The sequence below is a fragment of the Mobula hypostoma genome, chromosome 8 (genome assembly GCF_963921235.1).
Source record: "Mobula hypostoma chromosome 8, sMobHyp1.1, whole genome shotgun sequence".
NCBI lineage: Eukaryota > Metazoa > Chordata > Chondrichthyes > Myliobatiformes > Myliobatidae > Mobula > Mobula hypostoma.
The window spans coordinates 120,548,555-120,572,177 of record NC_086104.1 but is presented as its reverse complement, the minus strand read 5'-3'; the positions used below and the strand labels follow the sequence as shown (position 1 = coordinate 120,572,177).

Genomic DNA, 23,623 nt, shown 5'->3' with positions numbered 1-23,623 from the left:
GACAGTACTGAGGGAGTGTCACCATGTCAGAGGGTCGGTACTGAGGGGTTGTCGCACCGTGAGAGGAACAGTACTGAGGGAGTGTCATACTGTCAGAAAGACGGTACAGACGGGTTGTCACACTGTTAGGTGGACATTACTGAGGGAGTGTCACACTGTCAGATGGACGGTAATGTGGGTGTGTCACACTGTCAGACAGACAGTACTGAGGGAGTGTCACACTGTAAGAGGAGCAGCACTGAGGGAGTGTCACACTGTCAGAGGGCAGTACTGATGGAATGCCACACTGTCAGACAGGCCGTACAATGAGTTCTATAGCCCTCTCAATGAAAGATTGGACCAAGATCCTCAGTTGAGCCTGCAATCTTTCACTTCATGGTTGATAGTCTTTAATAACATCCTCCGTTTCAGGGAAAATTACCCCAACGTGTCCAGTCTCTCCTTATAACTCAAACCCTCAAATCCCCGTGACATCGTCGTGAATCTTTCCTGCATTCTCTCCAGCTAAGTGACATTCTTCCTGTAGCTGGATGACCAGAACAACACAAAATACTCTAAGTGTCGTCTGCCAACACATTGAACAGATAACGTTCTAACTTTTGTTCTCATTGTCCTGAGCAATACTGTCCAATGTGCCAAACGCCTCCTTCACCATTTCCTGTCATTTCCCTGTTCCCTTCTGATTCAGTGGGGCCCAGTTCCTCTTCCGTGTGTCCTTTTTCTCAAAGCTCCCTTTAAAAAGTCCAATACAGCATTAAAAACGAATGAATTAGTAGTGTGTGGGATTACTAATGGGAATAGGTTGGAACAATTTGGGAAGCTTCTTGTCTTGCACGGATCTTGGAACCATGTCAGTTTGCAGGAGATTCATTGTAACTATTCTTTTTTTCAGTCTGAGGGTGGAAAACTGACAGAATATGCTGGATCTGAGAACAATCGGAAAGGTGTTCTTCCTCCTGCCACTTCTTCAAGGTAAATCAGCAGCAGCTCGGGCAGCAAATCCCTGATTTTCCTCTAGTCTGGCCGCTGTGTCACTAACCAGGGTACTCAGGGCTGAGTAGGGGGCTGGACTGTGTGTTCGGCTGGTCAGCTGACAGAGCCAGAGTCGTACAACATAAACAGGTCCTTCAGCCCAATTTTTTCCTGCTGACCAAGGTTCCCATTTAAATTATTCACAAACACAAGAGATTCTGCAGATGCTGGAAATCTTGAGCAACACACACAAAATGCTGAAGGAACTCAGCAGGTCAGCAAGCATCTCTGGAGGGGAATAAACGTTTTGGACTGAGACCCTTCATGTAGCCATTTGTCCAGCTCTGCTCCATATACTTCTAAACATCTCCTCTCCATGTCCCTGTCCATATGTGGTTAATCTACCTGCCTCAGCAACTTCCTCTGGCACCTTGTTCCTCATGGAGTGGACGTGGGAAGGACGTTTCCTCCAGTAGCAGTCTAGGACCGGAGGGCACTACCTCCAAACAGAATTATCCCTTTAGAACGGAGTAAGAGGGAATTCTTATGCCAGAGTGTGGTGAATCTGTAAAATTAATTGCCACAGACAGTTGTGGAGGCCAATTCATTAGGTGTATTTAGAGTAGAGGTTAATATGTTTTTGATTAGTAAGGACCTCAAAGGTTACAAGGAGAAGGCAGGAGAATGGCGTTGAGAAGGATAATAAGTCAGTTCTGAGAGAATGGTGGAGCAACTCGATGGGCTGAATGGCCTAATTCTACTTCTGTGTCTTCTGGTTTTATAGTCGTATATATTGTTCACTTTCTGGGAGAAGAAATTGCTCCACGAGTCCCCATTAAATCTCTCCTCCATCGCTTTAAACCTGTGCCTCTGTGGTCTTGATTTCCCAACTCTGAGAAAAAGACTGCAAACTTTCACCCTATCTATATCGATGATGATTTTATACACCTCAATGCAATCATCCTGTATAATACACTGCAATGATGAATGTTCCAACCAGTTTAACCTCTCTCCATTACTCAGTCTCTGATCAGGGTAGTGGAAGCAGTTTTAACAAGATTAACTGGTGGGAATTGGATCATTCAGGGATGGAACGTGTGGGGCAGTGGGGTGAGAGCCCGGCTGATTGGTGAACAGCTTCACAGAGACATCACCGGCTCGATAAGAATAGTCAGTGACAACTCAACAGTGTTGGTTCACAGTCTTGCTGACATGGTGGAAATGTGTGAAACCACGGGGATTGGGTAGTCCTCAGAAGTCGGCTGATTGAATTCTTGAAATCACACATCAGCAGTTAGCTCCCATAGTTCAAAGTTCAAAGTACATTTATTACCGAAGTATGCAGAATATATAAAATCTTGAGATATGTCGCGGAGCAGCGAGCTGAACCTTGTCTCCAGCTCCGACATCCTGATCATTGCCAAACTTTGGGTTGTTCCTCGCTCTCGGACCCGAACCCTGACGCTTCGATACTCGCTCGGGCTCGGGCTTGGGCCCGGGCACCACCGCTTCATCTCTGCCGCACCTCGGCTCTCATCGCCTCTGTTCTACCGCATCGAATAGCCTTCAAGTCGCTCCAGCAACAGCCAAACATTGGTTCATTCCCCGCTCTCAGGGCCAGGTCCAGATGACTCGATTCGACCCTTACAGGCCACGCCACAACTGTTCTGTATTTCCCAGACTTCACACCGCAAAAATACTACGCCGTACAGGCAGTTCAAATATCAACTGCGAAAGGGAAGTTACAGGCTGTTGATTGCTGTGAACGTATCGGAGAAAAAAGTGTGATTAATACCGTAATTTATCGTTTTTTCGGCTTTGCTATCAGCAAGTCGTCGCTGTGTTTCACCAACGCTCTCCTACATCGGAAGTTTAACGTGAAGCTCCATAGAGGGAGGATAATACTGTGTGAGGGGCAGTGCTGAGGGAGAGTCACACTGTGTGAGGGGCAGGGCTGAGGGAGAGTCACACTGTATGAGGGGGGTGCTGAGGGAGAGTCACACTGTGTGAGGGGCAGTGCTGAGGGTAGTCACCCTTTGTGAAGGGCAGTGCTGAGGGTAATCACCCTTTGTGAAGGGCAGTGCTGAGGGTAGTCACACTGCGGGATGGGTGGTACTGAGAGAGAGTCACACTGGACGAGCTCTCCCTCCTAAAGTTGGAAAATTGCGGAACAATCGGAAAGAACAGGTTCAGAACCACCAGAAGAACGGAGTCTCATCTTGGATATGGACTAGAGCAGTGGTTCTTCCCGGATGGATTCTGTTTGTTTAGTTTTTGGTTCGTGTGTCGAACGCTGAGTCGTTTCTGCAGCTGACGGGTTGCGAAGGTTCCATTCTTAAACTCTGTCTGCAGCGGGGTCGGATTTATTCCGTCTTGTAACAGCGAAAAATCCCTCCCGTTTGGAGTGCCTATCCCAGGGCGATGAGGGAAGACGTCTTTCGACTTTGGTTTTCGCAGTTGCACGGACAGCGCTGAAGTTGTTTTTTTCACAAGGACATCCCTGCCTGTTGACAGCTAACACCAATTTTCCCTCCACTCTCCGACCTGTTGTTTTTGAAAGACAGTTTGCTGGTGCTCCCTTGGTTGTATAGCTGTGTATTATCCCAGCGGGGGCGTGTTCGTCATGGCGGGCTGCAGCTGTTAGATGTCGGCATCCAAGTCCATCAGACCACAAGACTTAGGAGCTGAATTAGGCCATTCAGCGTATCCAGTCGGCCCCACCATTCCATCATGGCTGATCCCGAATCCCAAACAACCCCATACACCTGCTTTCTCGCCATAACCTTTGATGCCCTGACCAATCAGTCGTGTGCGGAGGCTGTGGTTTCTGGAGTTACAGACGGCGAGAAATTACCCATTCTAATTATTGACTTTGAAAACGCTATGCAGTGTGCTGTACTAACTTCAGTCAGTAAGAATAGCACTTCAAAAGCCAATGCTTGTCGTGTTCGTGTCGTTGCTTCTACAAAATTGAACTGGAAGACCATATTCTATCTTCGGTCTGGGACAGATATGTTCCTGGCCGTGAGTAGGCTTTCTATGACGGTGGAGCGGATGCTGGTGCCTGTGAAGTTGGTTATTCTTTCCGACGCCCACCCCAAATATCCCTGGTGCAGCCCTCATCCCCGGCTGTGCTCTCTTGGTACGGTCAAATACAACCCCAGTGCGGTACAGGGCATCTCCGCGGGGGGTTGATCACCTTTCCTCATTTCAGTGCCGCCTGCTGATGCAACTGGAACGGGGTGGGGATGCAGATGGGAGCTTTCAGGTGCAATTTGAGGGGCATTACTACAGTACCGCGACGACGTGCCTGTAAAGACTTTGGGCATATTCGAAGGCTGCTAACTTCACTTTGGATTCATAGAGCAGCACTGCTGAGCCTTCCCGACCTACCCCTACTCCTGCTGTTCCTCTCCCCCAGCCGTCCCTCCCAACACCGCCCCCCCCCCACCTGCCAGTGGTGCTGAAAGTCGGGGATGGGCGCGGCGCGGATGACGGTGAGGGGTAGGGTCAGGTAATGGGTATGAAGGCCAGGAAAAAGAACAACCATCTCGGGGCCTCTCCCCAGAAGGAGAAGGGGCAGGAGGTGTCTGAGATTCAACAAAGGCCCGGGGAAGTCAGGGTACGAAAAGTGGTGCCTGAGTCTGAGTGCGCCTCCGAAATGGAGGTCAACGTGACGCAGCAACCCTGTGGTCTGAAGATACGGAGAGATGTGTCCTCTGTGTCTGCAATCTAGGGGCCACTCCAGGGAAAGGATTTACCTCCGGTTAAGGCCGTATACTCAGAGTGTGTATCCCCAGATCTGGAGGATAGCCCTGCGATACAAGGGTCCTCCGGCGGTGTGGCTTCTCTTCAGCACTTGTCCTCCAGGCGGATGAGTGGCACCATTTTAGAGGAGGTGCGTGAGGAGGCAGAATTCCCTTCGGTTGAGACTGTGTGCCCAGAGCACCCATCCTCTGGGGAGGAGGAAATCCCTGGAGAACAGGGATCGCCTGTGAGTGGAGAGTCACCGGTGGTGTTAGTCTCTCAAACTGTTGCCTCGATCGAGGCCGTGCCCTGCTGAGAGATTCCGGTCCCGGTGGATGAGGGGAACCGGAATAGCCCCAGATCACTACCCTGCGCAGTTATTCATAAGGTGGGTGTCTCAGTAGATGAGGAGAGAGGGAGCTCTGCTAATGTAGTTTCTGGGGAGGGTGACAAATGTGTAGAGGTGAACATGTCCCGGACGGCTCGCGCCCTCCATTCCAATTCCAGGAGGATCAGTGGGCTGTCTGCTCTGAGATCGGATTATATGGTACAGGGTGGTGGGAGTGAGTGGGAGATCTACCCTGATCTGCGTTGGGACCTGTCTCTGGGAGGGATTCTGGATCCATGGGTGGTGGGCCTTCCTCTGTCACTGATCATGAAGTAGTGCCCATGGTGTGAAGCTCACAGTACCTTTTCCTGATGCACAGAGGCTGTTCTTGTAAGGGCTACATTTCACTTCTTGGCCTTGGACTGCAGACTAGACACGCTTTGGCGGTCTGCTTTTACCACCCAGCGGCTGGAGAAATCTCTTTATACAAGGGTCCTTCCCCTGAATACTGGGGGCGCTGTCCACTTGTCCATTCTGTGACCAGGAAGGTTCAGTGTACCACATTTATATGGAGTGTGAGAGGTACTGCCCCTTTTTGAATATTCGAAGGGGCTGTTCCTCAGGTTCTGGTTGCACTTCAGCCCCGCAATCCTGATATGCAGGCACTCAGTACGGAATGGGCAGGTCCTTCGAGGATCTGCTGGTGAGCTTGGCCAAGATGACCATACATAAGTCCATGTCATAAGGGAGCGTTGGGAGCGGAACCAAATGCAAGACACAGACACTGAATTACTTGGAACAGGACAAGTTTGATCAAGAGAGCAAGGGGAGTCAGGAAGAAACGACGCTGGACATGGACACATGCCCTGGAAGAGACAAAAACACCAGGCCTGGGCTAGGACTAAGACTAGGAAAGCGGGACCAAGACAAAGAACTTGGAACTAGGAGTCTGGGATACGACTTCGAGTCAGAGACTGGACAGGGACCCTTAACCCATGTCTTCACTCGGGCTCGTACCCCGGATCTAGGCGAGGACAAGACATGGCTACAGGACTGGATGTGGAACTCCTGCACAGGACGAGGCACATGGGCAGGGCGAGAACACAAAGCCTTGACTTGGACAGGACGAGGTTCTTGGACGTTGCTTGGACTAGACAAGGTTCGTGGACGTGTCCTGGACTAGACGAGGTTTGTGGACGTGTCCTGGGCTAGACGAGGAACTTGGACTTGCCCTGGGCTGGGCGAGGTAACTCCTGGGCAGAACGTGGCTCTTGGACTAGGTTTGGCTCGGCTCTTCAGTATGTAGCCGAGACTCCTCCTTGGAGCGCATGGCCGGGTGACTGCCGAGGTAACTGTCGGGGATTCGGATGGGGACGATCCAGCACAGGATGAGAGAGTCCAGCACAGGATGAGAACACGAAGCTTTGACTTAGACAGGACAGGAACATGGCGTCTGGAACTTGGAACACAGGAACACAGAACACAAAGCCGGGACCCCTCCATGGGAACAGAACATAGTGCCGGGACTCTTCCAGACACAGAACGCTAAACATGAACACACAAAGGGACAGCTCCAAAGTCAGCGATAGATTGTTCCTTATCTTGACGCAACAAGTCTCCAGTCTCTCTCTGGCGGGTTAACTTGACGGGGAATTTTGATGAAGAGGCAGACGAAGGTAGCAGGCGAGGATTTAGAAGGAAGGGGAAGGGGACAGTCCAGCCGGAAATCCTTGGTTTGAGAGGTATTTATGTGCCAACCCAAAACGAGAATCAGGTGTTTCAATTAAGGCACCTAATGGAATGAGGGAAAACAGGAAAAGCCGGAATAAAGAATCGACGGACCAGACCATGACAGTCCATGCAGAAGGCAGTTAAGGTATCTGCCTGGGCCCAGGCCGACTCTTTGCCCCCCTTCGAGGATGTTCATGCCCAGCTCTCTTTGTTGAGGGAGCATGGAGTTACCATGGGTACAGTCGGGGATTTCCGGGAATGGTGCCCACTGGCCCCCTGCCCCCCACCGCGCACAGGCATTTGGCTGTTTAACATATTTTCATTTGAACATGTTCACTTTCTTGTAAATACTTGACTCTTGTATTTTGCATATTTTTGTGTGCTTGAACCTGTAAAAGAAAAAGTGTGGTGCAGAAGGAACACTGCACTGTAGATATTGAGGAATTTGAGTGTCAGACATTCAGAGTCACGTGTGTTAAAGTGGAGTTTAATATCAGATGCTCAAGTACAGGTATGCACGTGTAATGAAAAACTTTCTTGCAGCAACATCACAGGTATATCAACATGAGATAAAATTAGATTAGATTATATGCAACTTTATTATCATTGTGCCGAGTATAGATACAAAGCCAATGAAACGTAATTAGCATCCGACCAGAAGTGCAAAGGAATAGTATTATTTACAAGGAATAGTAATATTTACGTACCCCGTAACGGGTTAAAGAACCAGCAGAAATGGAAACACCTTGGAGTGTGGTATTGCTATTTACTGAAGCTCGATTATTAGCCACTATGCAATACAGTAATATAAAGTCAGACAAATCAAACAGGTTAGCAAAGTTCATGCATATATATAAGGGTGGAAATATCTAAAACCCAAGCTTCTTCAAGCCTAGGGGTAAATGAATACAGTCTTACAATGATGGGTAAATGAAATCAGTTCAGTTCGTGGTATTGAGTTGAATAGTGATGGAGAGAGAGAGGTGTTGTGGTTGTCCAAATAAGCCGATGCCGTCGATTCTTCCCGTTGTCCTCTGAAACTTCCAAGTTAGCCAAACTTGAACAACTTAAGAGCACCGTCTTCAACTGGTAGCCTAAACCAATCTAGGCAAAGGTTAGACACACTGGTGGACTCCACAGGGTCACTGTTTCACGCACTAATAATCACACATCGATCCCTCACAATCGATCCTCAGCCCCACACTCGTGGGCACCTGAACAGAATAATGGTAACTTCACCAAAACTTAGTGCGTCTGTGTGTCCAGCGAAACAAGCAATTACACTCATTTAAATACTGTTGTGCTGAACACCAGCTGCCCATCAAGTAGCTCCTCCCTTCTCTCCTGCAGGAACCCAGAAGCTGGCAGTGTCCTTGCAGAAATCCCAAACAAACTATGAGAAGTCTTCACCCCTCTCTCAATAACAAGTTGTTTCTGCTGTACAGCTGCATGCTCTCTCTCTCTTTTTAAAAGCACAGTCCATAATGAATAACTCAGGATATCATCACAGCGAATAAAAAGTAAGTGCTACAGCATACAAATATAGGAATACTGAGACAGTCCAATATGCATTCAATACTGTTTAGCGCTGTGATGTGATGTTCAGGAGGGTCACAGCCTTAGGGAAGATGCTCTTCCTGAGCCTGCTGGTGCGGGAGTGGAGGCTTCTGTAGCGCCTACCGGATGGGAGGAGAGTAAGAAGTCCATGGGTAGGGTGAGATGCATCCTTGCTAATGCTTTTCGCCCTGCCCAAGCAGCGTTTATGGTAGATGTTCTCAATGGTGGGCGATAATCCGCTGGGCAGTTTTCACCACCCACTGGGGCACGGGGCATGGGGCAATTGCCTTACCACACTGAGATGCGGCTGATGAGTATGCTCTCAATGGTACAGCGGTAAAAGTCCATCAGTATCCTAGGACAGAGGTGGGCTTTCTTGACGCTCCGCAGGAAGTAAAGGCACTACAGAAAATAAAGGCGTTGTGAGATGCACAGCGTTGAGAAGAACAACATGAATTATACACAATCTTACAAGAAAAAAACACAACTGATGGCAGCAGTGATAGGGGACCCTATAGTTAGGGGGTCAGACAGGCGATTCTGTGGATGTAGGACAGAAGCGCAGATGGTAGTTTGCCTCCAGGTTCCGGGATATTTCTGATCACATCCACGATATCTTGAAGTGGGAAGGAGAACAGCTAGATGTAGTGGTACATAAAGGTGCCAATGACATAGGTAAGAAAAGGGAAGAGTCCTGAAAGCAGACTATAGGGAGTAAGGAAAGAAGTTGAGAAGCAGGACAACAAAGGTAGTAATCTTGAGATTACTGCATGAGCCATATGACGGTGAGTATAGGAATATAATGAGGTGGAGGATAAATGCGTGGCTGAGGGATTGGAACAGGGGGCAAGGGTTCAGATTTTTGGATCATTGGAACCTCTTCTGGGGCAGGTGTGACCTGTACAAAAAGGACGGGTTGAACTTGAATCAAAGGGGGACCAATATCCTGGCGGGTGGGTATGCAAAATCTATTGGGGAGAGTTTAAACTCGAATTGCTGTGGGGTGGGAACTGAAGTGACGGAGGAAAGGGAGGCTGGTTTACAGATAGAGAAAGCTTGGAGACAGTGCGAAAGGGGGAATAGGGAGGTGATTGAGAAGGGATGCACTCAGACCGATGGTTTCAGAAGTGTCTATTTTAATGCGAGGAGTATTATGAACAAAGCGGATGAACTTAGAGCGTGGATCAGCACTTGGAGCACTGATGTTGTGGCCATTACAGAGACTTGGATGGTGCAGGGGCAGGAGTGGCTACTTCAAGAATCAGGCTTTAGATTTTTCAGAAAAGACAGGGAGGGAGGCAAAAGACGTGGGAGCATGGCACTATTGATCAGAGATAGTGTCACAGCTGCAGAAAAGGAGGAAGCCATGGAGGGGTTGTCTACGGAGTCTGTGGGTGGAAGTTAGGAATAGGAAGGGGTCGTTAACTCTACTGGGTGTTTTTTTATAGACCAGCCAATAGTAACAGGGACATTGAGGAGCAAATAGGGAGACAGATTCTGGAAAGGAGTAATAATAACAGGTTTGTTGTGGTGAGATATTTTAATTTCCCAAATATTGATTGGCAACTCCCTAGAGTGAGGGGTTTAGATGGGGTGGGATTTATTAGGTGTGCTCAGGACGGTTCTTGATACAATATGTAGATAAGCTTACAAGAGGAGAGGCTGCAGAGCAGATCAGTTTGGACACTCCATTTCGTCCTTTTTGTCGGGTTTGGTCGGGTTTTGGCGAGACTCAAGTGCAGACCAATGAATACTATTTTACCAGGATTATTAGGGAGCACAAAGGCAACAGTCTTTCAAAAACAGAAGGCAGGCACGAATCCAAAATGGCAGGCAGAGGTCTTACCAGGAAACGCAGTCAGGCGAGGGCAGACAATCCAGAGCGCACAGGCAAAAATCGGGTCCAAGAGCAGGCAAGGTCCAACACACAGAATCAGGCAAAGTCAGCTGGCAGAAGTCGCAATGACAGGCTGGAATGACACAGGTCAGAACTGGGATGAACTGGCAGAGAATGCTAGTCAAGGCAGGGTTGAAATGGATAGGGTAATGAGTGAAAATTAGAAACACATGGGTGCAAATGAGGAGACAAGCATGTAATTGGAGGAAGTCCAAAAAACGAAAAGGGCTGTACCAGAACCCACATGGCCAAGTGAAAGAAAACAGAAATTAAAGACTGTCGTGATCCAGAGCTACCAGCACAGGCCCTTCGACCCAGTGTTCAGGCCGGATCCTTAACACTTTTGTGTTAGATGACAGCCCTTCATTAATTTTCCTGACAGTGGTAGACTAACTTCATTGGTCCTGAAGCGAATGAGCCAACAGAGGATGAACCTGCTTCCCACCACCCAAGCCCCCACCCCGCGACTAACAGGTCCCCTCCATTTGTGAGGAGTGGTGGGTTTCCTTGTCTCCCACACTTAGAACGCACTATGTCCACAATACAGGAGTGATACAAGGGGTGATCACAAGCCGTCCATTACCAAACATTGTTCATTCTCTCCTCAGTCGCAGTGTCGAGTGAGTGGTCAGCTAACACACCACGACATGTGAAGGCACAGAGTGGCTTGTGTGCCTGGATTCCGTGCCAGTACCGTTATCCATCATATCTGCATGAGAGGTCGAGGACTGGTATCTGGTATGTCAGAAAAAATACAAAATCTCGTCAAATAGTCTTTCACTCCCAGTATCACAGAAAGGAGATACAGAAGTTTCGTTACTGAATCCGTCTGTCTGGAGACTTGAAAGACGGCGACTGTTCCCTGGTTATCGACAACATCACTCAGAAAGATGAAGGGTGGTACTCTTTCAGAATTGAATTTGACCGATGGAATCGTTACCACTATCGCCCTGCTACGCGGCTCCGTGTTACTGGTAGGTGTTCTGTGCAGTCACTCAACAGCAGACATTCAGCAGTCAGTGGGGAATAATATAAACTTGTACTGAGTCCATATTCACATCGTCACAACTCCTGATTTTCAGGAAACTTCCAATTCATTCCCGAAGCAGCCTCTGTACTAGCAGCTTTGTGACTGTTCCTTTGTTATCAAATCCAATCTATGTTCCCAATCATATTGAAGCACAACAGACATGGACATGAGAGGTTCTCAGAGTCATGTGCAGTTTCTTGCTGAATTTGGCCACTCTGCACGTGGCAGTGTTCAGCTTCCCACTGACCCTCCACTCCTTCTCCATGTCCATCCCGGCCATCCGCACACCCCTCCTTTCCATTATCATTTGTGTTATAATCCAACATCCAGGCCATTCCCTGATCTCACTACTAACATCGGGCAGGTGGTACAGAAGCCTTGTGTACCACACCACCCAGTTCCGGAACAGTTATTACCCTCCAACCACCAGTCTCCAGAACCAGCGTGGAATACTTCAAACACCACTATTCTGAACTGATTCTATGACCTCCAGACTCACTTTCAATGACTCTTCACAACTTATATTCACAGTACTATACTTTTTTGAATTTGCAATTTGTCCTTTTGTTGTCAGTCTTTCTCTGCTTATTTGTAGATTTTTGTAATTCTCTTAGTTTTGTTTTTTTTCCTGTAAATGCCTGCAAGAAAATTAATCACAATGTCGTAGAGTTTGGTAGTGGTGTATGGTAACAACCTGTATATATACTTTGTTAATAAATTTAATTTGAACTTTTTGAACTTATCCCCATCACCACTCAGTCCACTTGGCCCATATCTCACTGTCTGGGGAAGGACGGACCCCACTGGATGTATCAGTGACTGTGTGATATTGTGGCTTTCAGTGGAGGACTCTGTTTCCCGTTTCCCCTCTCAACAGCTTTCAGAACAGTAACGACCACCACACTGTTCAACTTTCCCTCACACGGTACCCTCATTGTTCAGGTATCATCCTGTAAACATCTTTTCTCTTGTAGAACTGGGATTTCTATCTGAACGGATGCATTTGATGATATTGAATAAAGGACCTATTTCTCTGTGTTAGATTTCACAGATAAACCCACAATATTCACTGCTGAACTTGTTGAAAGAAAGTGTGTGAACATAACCTGCATCTTCAACACCACGTGTGATGGAACTTCACCCACCTTAACCTGGGTCACCCCCACTGATGTACCACCATCAGTCTCAAGCAGTCTAACTCGGTGGCATAACACTCTGACATATACTTCTGTCCTGACCATGACCCCAGCGCTCAAGCACCATGGGCAAAGTCTCACCTGCAGAGTCAGATACCCATCTGTTTCATCGGAGCAGACCCTCACACTAACTGTGCAGTGTAAGTATGGGGATCAGTTGTAATACAGGTACAGCAATACTCCGCAGAGTACACAGAAATATTCTGCAAATGTCAGTACAAGGATTACTAAATTATTTATTTAGTGACAAATGTTGCCCTGAATATCCATGAAAAGACCATAAGACTGAGGAGCAGAATTAGGCCATTTGGTCCATCGAATCTGCTCCGTCATTCAGTCATGGCTGAACCATTTTCCCCTCTTCAGCCCCACTCTCCAGTCCCTTCCCATAACCTTTGATGCCATGGCCAATCAAGATTCTATCAATCTCTGCCATACATACACCTAATGACCTGGTTTCCACAGCTGGTAACAAATTCTAGAAGTTCACCAACCTCTGGCTGAAGAAATTTCTCTGCCTGCTTGTGTTAAATGGACGCCCCTCTATCCTGAGTTCATGTCCTCTTGTCGTACGGTCCCCCACTATGGGAAACATCCTCTCCAGTTCTTCTCTGTCTAGGCTTTTAACATTCAAAAGATTTCAATGAGATGCCCCCTGATCCTTCTAAATTCCAGCAAGCACAGGCCAGAGGCATCAAACATTCTTCATGTGATAACCCTTTCATTCCTAGAATCATCCTTGTGAACCTTGTCTGAAACCTCTGCAAAGCCAGCACATCTTTTCTTCGATAAGGAGCCCAAAACTGTTCACAATACTCAAGGTGAAGCCTCACCAGTGCCGTATAAAGCCTCAGCATCACATCCCTCCTCTTATATTTTAGACCTCTTGAAATGAATGCTAACATTGCATTTGCCTTCCTCACAACTGACTCAACCTTTAGAATGTTCCGCACAAGGACTCTCAAATCCCTTTGCATCTCAAGTTATTGGAATTTCTCCCCGTTTCCAAAAAAATGTCTGCGGATTTATTTCTCTTCCTAAAGTGTATGTCAATATCCTTTCCAATATTGTATTTCATATGCCACAATTTTGCCCATTCTTCAGATCTGTCTCGGTTCTTCTGCAGCCTTCCTGTTTCCTCAACACTCCCTGCCCCCGAACAATATTGGTACCCGCTGCAAATCTGGCAACAAAGCCATCTATTCCATCATCTAAATCATTGAAATACATCATTAAACGGTGGTCTCAACACTGACCACTGTGGAACACCACGAGTCACCGTCAGTCAACCAGGAAAGGACCCTTTTATTCCCACTCTCTGCCTCCTGATAATAAGCCAATGCTCGAACAACGGGCTCGCAACTTGGTAAGCAGCCTCACATGTGGCACATTGTCAAATTCCGTCTGAAAATCTAAATGTACTACATCTACTACTCCCTTTATCTATCCTACTTATCATCTCCTCAAAGAATTCCAACAGGTTCATCAAGCCAGATTTCCCCCGAAAGTAAGCATGTTGACGTTATATTATCTTGTCCTGTGTCACCAAGTACCCCATAACCTCATCCTTTAAAATTGACTACAACATCTTCCCAACCACGGAGATCAGGTTAACTGCTCCATAATTTCCTTTCCGCTGCCTCCCTCCTTTCTTAAAGAGTGGAGTGACGTTTGCAATTTTCCAGCCCTCCAGAATTCCAGAATCATTCCTTGATTCTGGCATGGTCCCAGATGACTGGAAGATTGTAAAAGTCACTCCACTCTTTATGGGTGGGGGTGGGGGGACGCAAAAGAAGGAAATTATAGGCCAGTTAGCCTAATCTCAGTTGAAGGAAAAGTGTTGGAGTCCATTAGTAGGAATGAGGCTTCGAGGTACTTGGAGACTGATGATAAAATAAGTCAAAGTCAACATGATTTCTGTAAAGGGGAATCTTGCCTGACAAATCTATTAGAGTTCTTCGTGTCACAATGGGGGAGTGCTGGGAGCAAGGGTGGACGCAAATGCGAGACACAGACACTGAAGCACAAGGAACAGGACTTGACTAGAGTAGGGACGTGCTAGGATACAAATAGGGAGCAGGGACAAGAACGTAGACTAGGGCTTGGACCCTAAGCCAGAGACTGGACAAGGACCCAGAACCTGGGTGTTGCCTTGGGCTCCGGCCCCAGAACCAGGCATGGACACGACCTGACTGCAGGACTGGAGGCTGGCGTCTTGAGGCTAGAGGCCTGGAGTCAGGCTTGGGGTCTTGAGGGCTAGAGGCTTGGAGACAGGCTTGGGGTCTTGCGGCTTGAGGCTTGGAGACAGGCTTGGAGACAGGCTTGGGGTCTTGAGGCTTGAGGCTTGGAGACAGGCTTGGGGTCTTGAGGTTTGAGGCTTGGAGACAGGCTTGGGGTCTTGAGGTTTGAGGCTTGGAGACAGGCTTGGGGTCTTGAGTTTTGAGGCTTGGAGATGGGCTTAGGGTATTGAGTCTTGAAGCTTGGAGCCAGGCTTGGGGTCTTGAGTTTTGAAGCTTGGAGACAGGCCTGGGGTCTTGATTCTTGAAGCTTGAAGACAGGCTTAGGGTCTTGAGGTCTTCAAGCTTGGGCCTTGGGACCAGAATGTAGGGCCGGGACTCATACACAGAACACTGAACATGAAGAGACGGATCCTAACACAAGGTGGCGGCAAACGGCCAGACCCACCTACCGAAGGCGACGACACAGAGACAGTTCAAAACACTAGGTAGCGGCAAACGTCTGGACCTACCTAGCGAAGACGTGGACACAGAGAGATAATTCCACACAACAAAAGACAGTTCCTTATCTTGACCTAACCAGGCTCCAGTCTTGCTCCGGCAGTAAAATTTCAGCGATACATGTGGTGTATACAGGCAGGGTAGGTGATCAGGCAGAGAGGCAGGCAAGGTATCCAGGCAGACAGTCAGGCAAGGTGGCGGGGGGGGTGGTGGAGACAAGGAGGGTAACAGAACAGTCCAGCAGGGAATCTCTGGTTTGCAGAGGTATGTATGTCTCAGCCCCAAAACGAGAATCATTGCCTACAAAAGAATCTGGGGAAAACCAGAAACCCTGGAATAAGGAACTATGGACCGGACTGTGAACTGGAATACCGACTTCATGGACTGGTCCTGACACTTCGAGGAAAAAAACAGGTAGAATGATCAAAGGAGAGGCAGTGGATGTAATTTACTTGGATTTTCAGAAGGTGCTGGATAAAGTGTTACACATGAGGTTGTTTAACAAGATAAAATCCTGTGGCATTACATGAAAGACACTGGCACAGACAGCGGAATGGCTGACAGGCAGGGGCAGAGAGTGGGAATAAAAGGGGCATTTTCTGGTTGGTAGCATGTGACTAGAGGTATTCCAGAGACAGTATTGCGACCGCTGTTTTTCACATTGTTTGATAATAGAATTGATGGATTTGTGGATGATACAAAGATATCGAGAGGTAGGTAGTGCTGAGGAAGCAATGCGATTGCAGCAGGACTTCTCTCTTTTAATAGAAGCTGCACTCACATCTCTTCCCTCCACCCGTCAACACCTGCCACACTGCTCGTGTCTTTCACGGTGAAGACTGATGCAAAATACTCATTTAGTTCCCTGTCCCCTGTTATTATTTTTCCTGCCTCATTTTCTAATGGTCTTGTATCCATTCTCATCTCTATTTTTCTTTTTATATACTTGAAAATATCTTTTCTATCCACCTTGATATGGTTGCTAGCTTGCTTTCATATTTCATATTTTCCCTCCTAATGATTATTTTAGTTGCTTTCTGTAGGTTTTTTAAAAAGCTTCCCATTCCTCTAACTTCCCACTAATTTTTGCTTTGTTGTATGCCCTCTCTTTAACTTTTAAATTAACTTTGACTTTCCTTGTTGTCCACAGTTGTACTATTTTGCCATTTCAGTATTTCTTTGCTTTTGGAATGCATCTATCCTACGCATTCCTCATTTTCCCCAGAAACTCTAGCCATTGCTGTTCTGCTGTCATGCATGCCAGCATCTCCTTCCATAGAACCATAGAACCATAGAAACTACAGCACAGAAACAGGCCTTTTGGCCCTTCTTGGCTGTGCCAAACCATTGTCTGCCTAGTCCCACTGACCTGCACACGGACCATATCCCTCCATACACCTCCCATCCATGTATCTGTCCAATTTATTCTTAAATGTTAAAAAAGAACCAGCATTTACCACCTCATCTGACAGCTCATTCCATACTCCCACCACTCTCTGTGTGAAGAAGCCCCCACTAATGTTCCCTTTAAACTTTTCCCCCCTCACCCTTAACCCATGTCCTCTGGTTTTTTTCTCCCCTTGCCTCAGTGGGAAAAGCCTGCTTGCATTCACTCTATCTATACCCATCATAATTTTATATACCTCTATCAAATCTCCCCTCATTCTTCTACGCTCCAGGGAATAAAGTCCTAACCTATTCAACCTTTCTCTGTAACTGAGTTTCTCAAGTCCCGGCAACATCCTTGTAAACCTTCTCTGCACTCTTTCAACCTTATTTATATCCTTCCTGTAATTTGGTGAGCAAAACTGAACACAATACTCCAGATTCGGCCTCACCAATGCCTTATACAACCTCATCATAACATTCCAGCTCTTATACTCAATACTTTGATTAATAAAGGCCAATGTACCAAAAGCTCTCTTTACGACCCTATCTAATTGTGACGCCACTTTTAGGGAATTTTGTAACTGTATTCCCAGATCCCTCTGTTCCACTGCACTCCTCAGTGCCTTACTATTAACCCTGTATGTTCTACCTTGGTTTGTCCTTCTAACATGCAATACCTCACACTTGTCTGTATTAAAGTCCACCTGCCATTTTTCAGCCCATTTTTCCAGCTGGTCCAAGTCCCTCTGCAGGCTTTGAAAATGTTCCTCACTGTCTACTACACCTCCAACCTTTGTATCATCAGCAAATTTGCTGATCCACTTTACCACATTATTATCCAGATCATTGATATAGATGACAAATAACAATGGACCCAGCAGTGATCCCTGTGGCACACCACTAGTCACAGGCCTCCACTCGGAGAAGCAATTCTCTACTACCACTCTTTGGCTTCTTCCATTGAGGCAATGTCTAATCCAATTTACCACCTCTCCATGTATACCTAGCGACTGAATTTTCCTAACTAACCTCCCATGCGGGACCTTGTCAAAGGCCTTACAGAAGTCCGTGTAGACAATATCCACTGACTTCCCTTCATCCACTTTCCTGGTAACCTCCTCAAAAAACTCCAATAGATTGGTCAAACATGACCTACCACGCACAAAGCCATGTTGACTCTCCCTAATAAGTCCCTGTCTATCCAAATGCTTGTAGATTTTGTCCTCAGTACTCCCTCCAATAATTTAGCCACTACCGACGTCAAATTTACCGGCCTATAATTTCCTGGATTATTTTTCGTTCCTTTTTTAAACAACGGAACAATATGAGCCACTCTCCAATCCTCCGGCACCTCATCCGTCGACACCGACATTTTAAATATATCAGGGTCCTTGCAGCTTCTTAACTCATCACTCAAGGTTTCACCATCTTCTGATCCTATGTCACATTTTTCTAAAGATTTGATACCATCTTTACCAGCAGAGTCACATCATCCCCTCTGCCCACCTTCAATGTGTAACCTTGATCATTCAGTTCCTGACTACAGATATCCTTCAGCAAAGATTTACTGATGGCCACACCATCATACCTGAGAATCTGTAAAAGTGCAAACAGATCATCCACCTTATTTCTTAGAATCCATGCATTGAGATATAAAACTTTGAGTACAGTATTTGTTACTCTTTTTGACTCTGCATCTCTAATCACTGATACTCACCCTGCTGGCTGCAATTTCATCTCCTCATCTGCCTGCCCCTCTTGACAGTTTGACTGCATGCTGTCTTTGCTTGTTTGTTTTGCCATCGGTCCTATCCTCAGTCCCTTCTCTCTGGTTTCCATCCCCCTGCTAAATTAGTTTAAACCCTCCCCAACAGCGATAACAAACTGCCTGCAAGAATATTAGTGCCCCTCAGGTTCCTTTTCTGCAGGTCATACCTCCCCCAGACCAATGATCCAAGAACCTGAAGCCCTGCCCCCTGCATTAACTTCTCAACTACACATTTATCTGCTGAAACATCCTGTTTTTACCCTCACTGGCAGGTAGCACAGGTCCAATTCAGAAATTACTACCCTGGGAAGTCCACATTCTCAGCTTTCTGCCTAGCTCTCTAAATTCTCTCTTCAGGGCCTCTTTGCAGTTCCTTCCTATGTCATTCCTCTTCCAAAGTGCTGTGGATGCAAACTGGGATGTCCCTGATCATGGCACCTGGGAGGCAACAAACCATCCAAGTATCCTGTTCACATCCACAGAATCCCCTATCTGTTCCCCTGACTATTGATTCCCCTATCACTACTGCTCCTCTCCACTCCCTCTTTCCCTTCTGCACCATGGACCCATGCTCAGTGCCAGTAAACTGGGTCTCCATAGCATTCCTCTGGGAGGTCATTCCCTACAACAGTATCCAAAATGGTATACTTATTACTGAGAGGAATGGACGCAGGGATGCTCTGCACTAACTGTCTTTTCACATTTCCATGTCTCCTGACAGTCACTGAACTACCCTCCTCCTGCAACCTAGGGGAACCAGTTCCCTGTAACTCCAATTGATTATCTGCTCACTCTCCCGTACAAGCAGAATGTCATCCAGCTGCTGCTCAGATCCTTAACATGGTCTTCAAGGAGCTTCATCTGGATGCACTTCATGCAAATATAGTTCCCCGGATCTCCCATGACTGCAACATTCGGCATGAAGAACGTATTACATTAAGTACCCCTGGCACAGTCAGAAAAAGGGGAAACTCACCAAGATCCAACGTCTTTTCCGAGCGGAAGCCTCCTTTGAGTCAAAGCCTGTCACTCACACTCTCACTACTGGCCCACTCCCAATAATGGCCGCTCCTCTCATCACTTATGTGCATTTATTTACTCCGCTCTGCGCTGCTCCTGGCGCTGATTGGGACGCCGGAATTATACAGAACGCTCACGAATCTCTCCTTTTAAACGAACATCTCCGATCTGCCATAAACCTTCTCACTGTATGCTGCTCTTGCCGAGGATTGGGCCGCCGGCATGACAGATGCTGAGGGCCGCTGGGCTCTAAACCTACCGTGCCTTCTGAAATAATCTCAGTAGCGGCCGTCAGCATCGTCCTCCAGATACTGTGCAGCTTTAGCAAAACATCTTCCTTCACCTCTCGACCTTGGGGCAGGGCTTGCTCCCCGCTCACCACCACCACCCTGTACTACGGCGCTGCTCAGCAGCCCACAGGGCGCATGCTCAGGAAATGCCGCCGCAACTGCGGGCTCGTGTATGGAAAGGACTATCCTCCGGCTGTGGGGAGACATACTCGGAGCACCCGGCCTTAACCGTAGGGTAAATCCATCCCTTCGTGTGACCCCTGGTCTCTTTCAGATCACAAATAAGCAGAGGTACGCTGACCTCTATTTCGGATGTCTCCACAGCCTCCGGCACCAGTAACCGCTTCCCGGCGTTTACTGGATCTCGGATGCCTTGCGCTCTCCGGTTTGGGTTCAGCAGAAACTATCCGCCCCTTCGCAGGGAGAGAAGCCTCGGGATGTTTCTTGTTTCTCCCTGCATTCTTAACTGAACCCCTCCGACAATTTTCATCAGTGCCGCGCCCATCACTGACTTCCATCGCCACAGGCACGGGGAGAAGGGGGAGGGGCGACAGGTGGAACAGAAAGAGGGGTGCAGCGGCGTCAGCTTTGCCATCCTGATGGAGTTGACAACCTGGCCTTTACGAATATGTCCAAACTATTTGCATCGCGGGCGGCTGGTAGCCATGGAATCATGTAATATTACCCCTGAAACTGTACCTGAAAGCTTCCCTCGACATCCCACCCTGCTCCAGCTGCAGAAGCAGACGGCGCGGAAAGGAGAAAATGTGGTTAAATACCCGCGGAGGTGCCGTACCGCAATGGAGTTATATTTGACTGCACGTCACCCAGAGAGCGCTGGCGGGGAGGAGGGCTGCATCAGCGGTGTGGCGGTAGACGTCGCAAAATACAACCATCTGCGAGGGGACCAAGACGGGCTCCCCCGTCATGTAAACCCTCCCCTCCTTTAACCCTCTACTCGGAGGCAGAACATGTCTCTCGCAGACCGCAGATAGAAAATTTCTCAGACGCAACTACACATTCACGACCCCCAACAATCTCAGCTATGATATTTAAAACTTCCTTCCGACTGACTGAAGTCAGTACAGTACAATACAGCATTTTTCAGGGCCATTGATTTGAAAGGGAGACCCACTTCGCGAGATGCAACGCCTGAGCCCGCAGTCTCCGCGCAACGCCGACATCTTGGAGCTGCCCGACTCAGTTCAAAATTCTACAGCACGGCTGGAATTAAACAGAGATGTAAACCCAGCGGGGCGCCAGCAAATAATCTCTCAAAAAGTAACAGTTCAGAGAGGAGAGGGGAAAAGGGAGTTGTCGGTGGATAAACTGGAATGTCGGTCTGGTTGAAAAACCTCAGCGCCATCCGTGCTGCCGCAAAATCGAAGGAGTCTCCCAGGTCAGTCCGCTCTTCTTCCAGCCGCTTCGAAGTCTTCCCAATCACCCTGAGCTAGGCAATTTAAACGGGAGGGGTTTTCGCTGTTTCAAAACAGAATTAATCCATTCTCGCTCCCGACAAAGTTGAAGACTCGAACTTTAGCAATCCATCAGCTGCAGCCACTGCTCAGCGCACGCGCAACACCGACCGAAAACTTCAAAAACCTGGCCCTTGCAGGAAAGAAACCGCTCTAGTCCACTGGCAAAGTGACACTACACACCCCCAAAATCTTCTGGAGGTCTCTACACCCGTCCGTTTAGGATCTTGCCGCTACAGGAGCGAGAGCTTCGATGGTGTGACCCTCCCTCAGTATCGCCACTGCCATAGTGTGACTCTTCCTCAGTGTCGCCCCTCCCTCAGTATAATACTTCCTCAGTATCGCATCTCCGATACTGTGGCGCTCCCTCGGTGTGACAACAATCCATTGATGAAGCTCAGCACTGCATCTTTGCCCACATCACTCCCTCAGCATTGTCTCTCCGATACCGCACTGTCCCTCGTTTCTGCCCTTCAGACTGGACAACACTTTCTCCGTGATCATTGCAGAGCTTTCCTTTGTTGTGTGCTTGTGACGAAGAATTTGGACCATGGACCAGATGACCTAGGAGCAGAATTAGGCCACTCGGCCCATCGACTCTGCTACACAAATTCCATCATGTTATCCCCCTCAACCCCATTCTCTGATCTTCCCTGTAATATTTGACGCCCTAAGCAAGAACCTATCAACTTCCGTTTTAAATATACCCAAATCACTTGGCCTCCACAGCCGTCTATGGCAATGAATTACACAGATTCACCACCCTTTGGCTCAAGAAATGCCTTCTCATCTCAATTCTACCTCATCTCTATCCTATGTGGACATCCCTCCATTCAGAGGTTGGACCTCGACCTACTACACTATAGGAAACATTATCTCCACATCCTCCCGGTATAGGCTTTCCATGTTTGATAACTTGTAAACTCCAATGAGTATCGGCCCAGAGCCATCAAACGCTCCTCATACGCGCAAGTCCACAAAGAACTGCCTCCAACTCACTCCGTGATCTCTTGCTCCGCAGACATGTCCCAACAGGCCCCGCGCACTTTTAAAACTCATGTGTGATCTTTTATTGCCTCGAAACTATTGCACTGTTAACCATCTGCGTCATTAGACGCCCCACAGAATCTCTCAATCATTTCTACCAACAACGTGAACAATTCCTGGTTGAATGTAAGGGAAGGGATTCCTACATCGATCCTCTGCTCCGTCCAGAGTTTCCCAGCATCGAACCTGAGGTGGAGACGTCTCGGGGTCACACTGAACACAACACATTCCAGCAACAAGCTGTGGCTGGTGTTTCCTCAGGTGACACCCCAGCAGGCCGGAGACTATCAGAGCGTGGCAGAGAATAAACACGGGACAGCGGAGGGGGTAATAACCCTCACTGTGGAATGTGAGTGTGTGGACACAACCCAACGGTTCTCTCTAAATCTATTTATCTATTTATTGAGATACGCGCTGAATAGCCCCTTCCAGGTCATTGAGCCACACCACCCCGCAGTCCCCTAGTTTAATCCTAGCATAATCATGAGACAATTTACAATGAGCAATTAACCTACTGAGCGGGTCGTTGCTGTAGTGGCATCACAACTGGTCCCGAGTGTGAATCCGGCCAGGTCCTTGTACGCTTTCCATTCGTCCGTGTTGGTTTGAGCGTCGAGCTGGCAACTCGACCTCGTAAAAAATAGACTCATGCTACAAAAATGACAAAGCGTGCTGTCTGATGCGCCACAAGGCATAAGAAAGCCCAACAACAACAAAAATTAACTTTCTAGTTGGTACGTCTTTGGACTGTGGGAGGAAACCGGAGCACCCGGAAGAAACCCACGTGGTTACGGGGAGAACGTACAAACTCTTTAGAGGCAGCGGCAGGAATTGGTCCCAGGTTCACTGTATCGTAAAGCGTTGTGCTATCCAATACGCTACTGTCCCGCCCAAACACAGATGTATCATTGCACAAGGGAGGCGCTGGTATTCACCAGCTCCAGACTCCTGTGAACACACAAGGAAATGTGATGCATACACACACGTGATTATAAACCCACATAGATCAAACACGTGCAAGTACACACTCAATTTACAGATGTATCTCTGAGATGCAGGCGTGTTATCAGACATAGATTTACGCTCACACGTTCCGCTCACCCTCTCTCTTTGTTCTGTTTCTTTCACTCGCCCCGCATTAACCATTTTCCCCTCGACCTTCAGTTATTGTCCACACAACCACCCCGTCCTCCAGCACACTCCTTTACTTCCCTCCCACTCACTCTTCCCTCCAGCTCAATCCCTCAGTGAACACACTCACACACACACACATTGCCCTTACTGGGGGATGGGTTAATCCTACATGCATTGCCTGCTCTGGCCAAATATTCGGTGGGATATAGATCAGTCGCAGATAGGGGCAGAGAAGTGCAGATGGAGATTAATTGAAGCAAGTGCGAGGTGTTGCAGTTTGGAAGATGAGGTGCAAAGCGACAGG

The 23,623-nt window shown here is 47.9% G+C and overlaps 1 long non-coding RNA gene and 1 pseudogene across 3 annotated transcripts; one reads left to right on the top strand and one right to left on the bottom strand.

Moving 5' to 3' along the window:
• The window catches only part of LOC134350227 (myelin-associated glycoprotein-like), a 58,935-nt pseudogene that overhangs the window by 20,883 nt on the left and 14,429 nt on the right, over positions 1-23,623 (top strand).
• LOC134350228 (uncharacterized) lies at positions 7,252-21,494 on the bottom strand. Of its 3 annotated transcripts, none has more exons than XR_010018852.1 (3): positions 20,363-21,494; positions 10,182-10,305; positions 7,252-8,737 (listed from the first exon to the last, which is right to left on the bottom strand). It is a non-coding gene; the product is annotated as an uncharacterized LOC134350228 (long non-coding RNA). The 3 variants fall into 3 exon arrangements; XR_010018853.1 differs by lacking the exon at positions 20,363-21,494 and adding an exon at positions 19,965-20,017; XR_010018851.1 differs by lacking the exon at positions 20,363-21,494 and adding an exon at positions 19,330-19,884.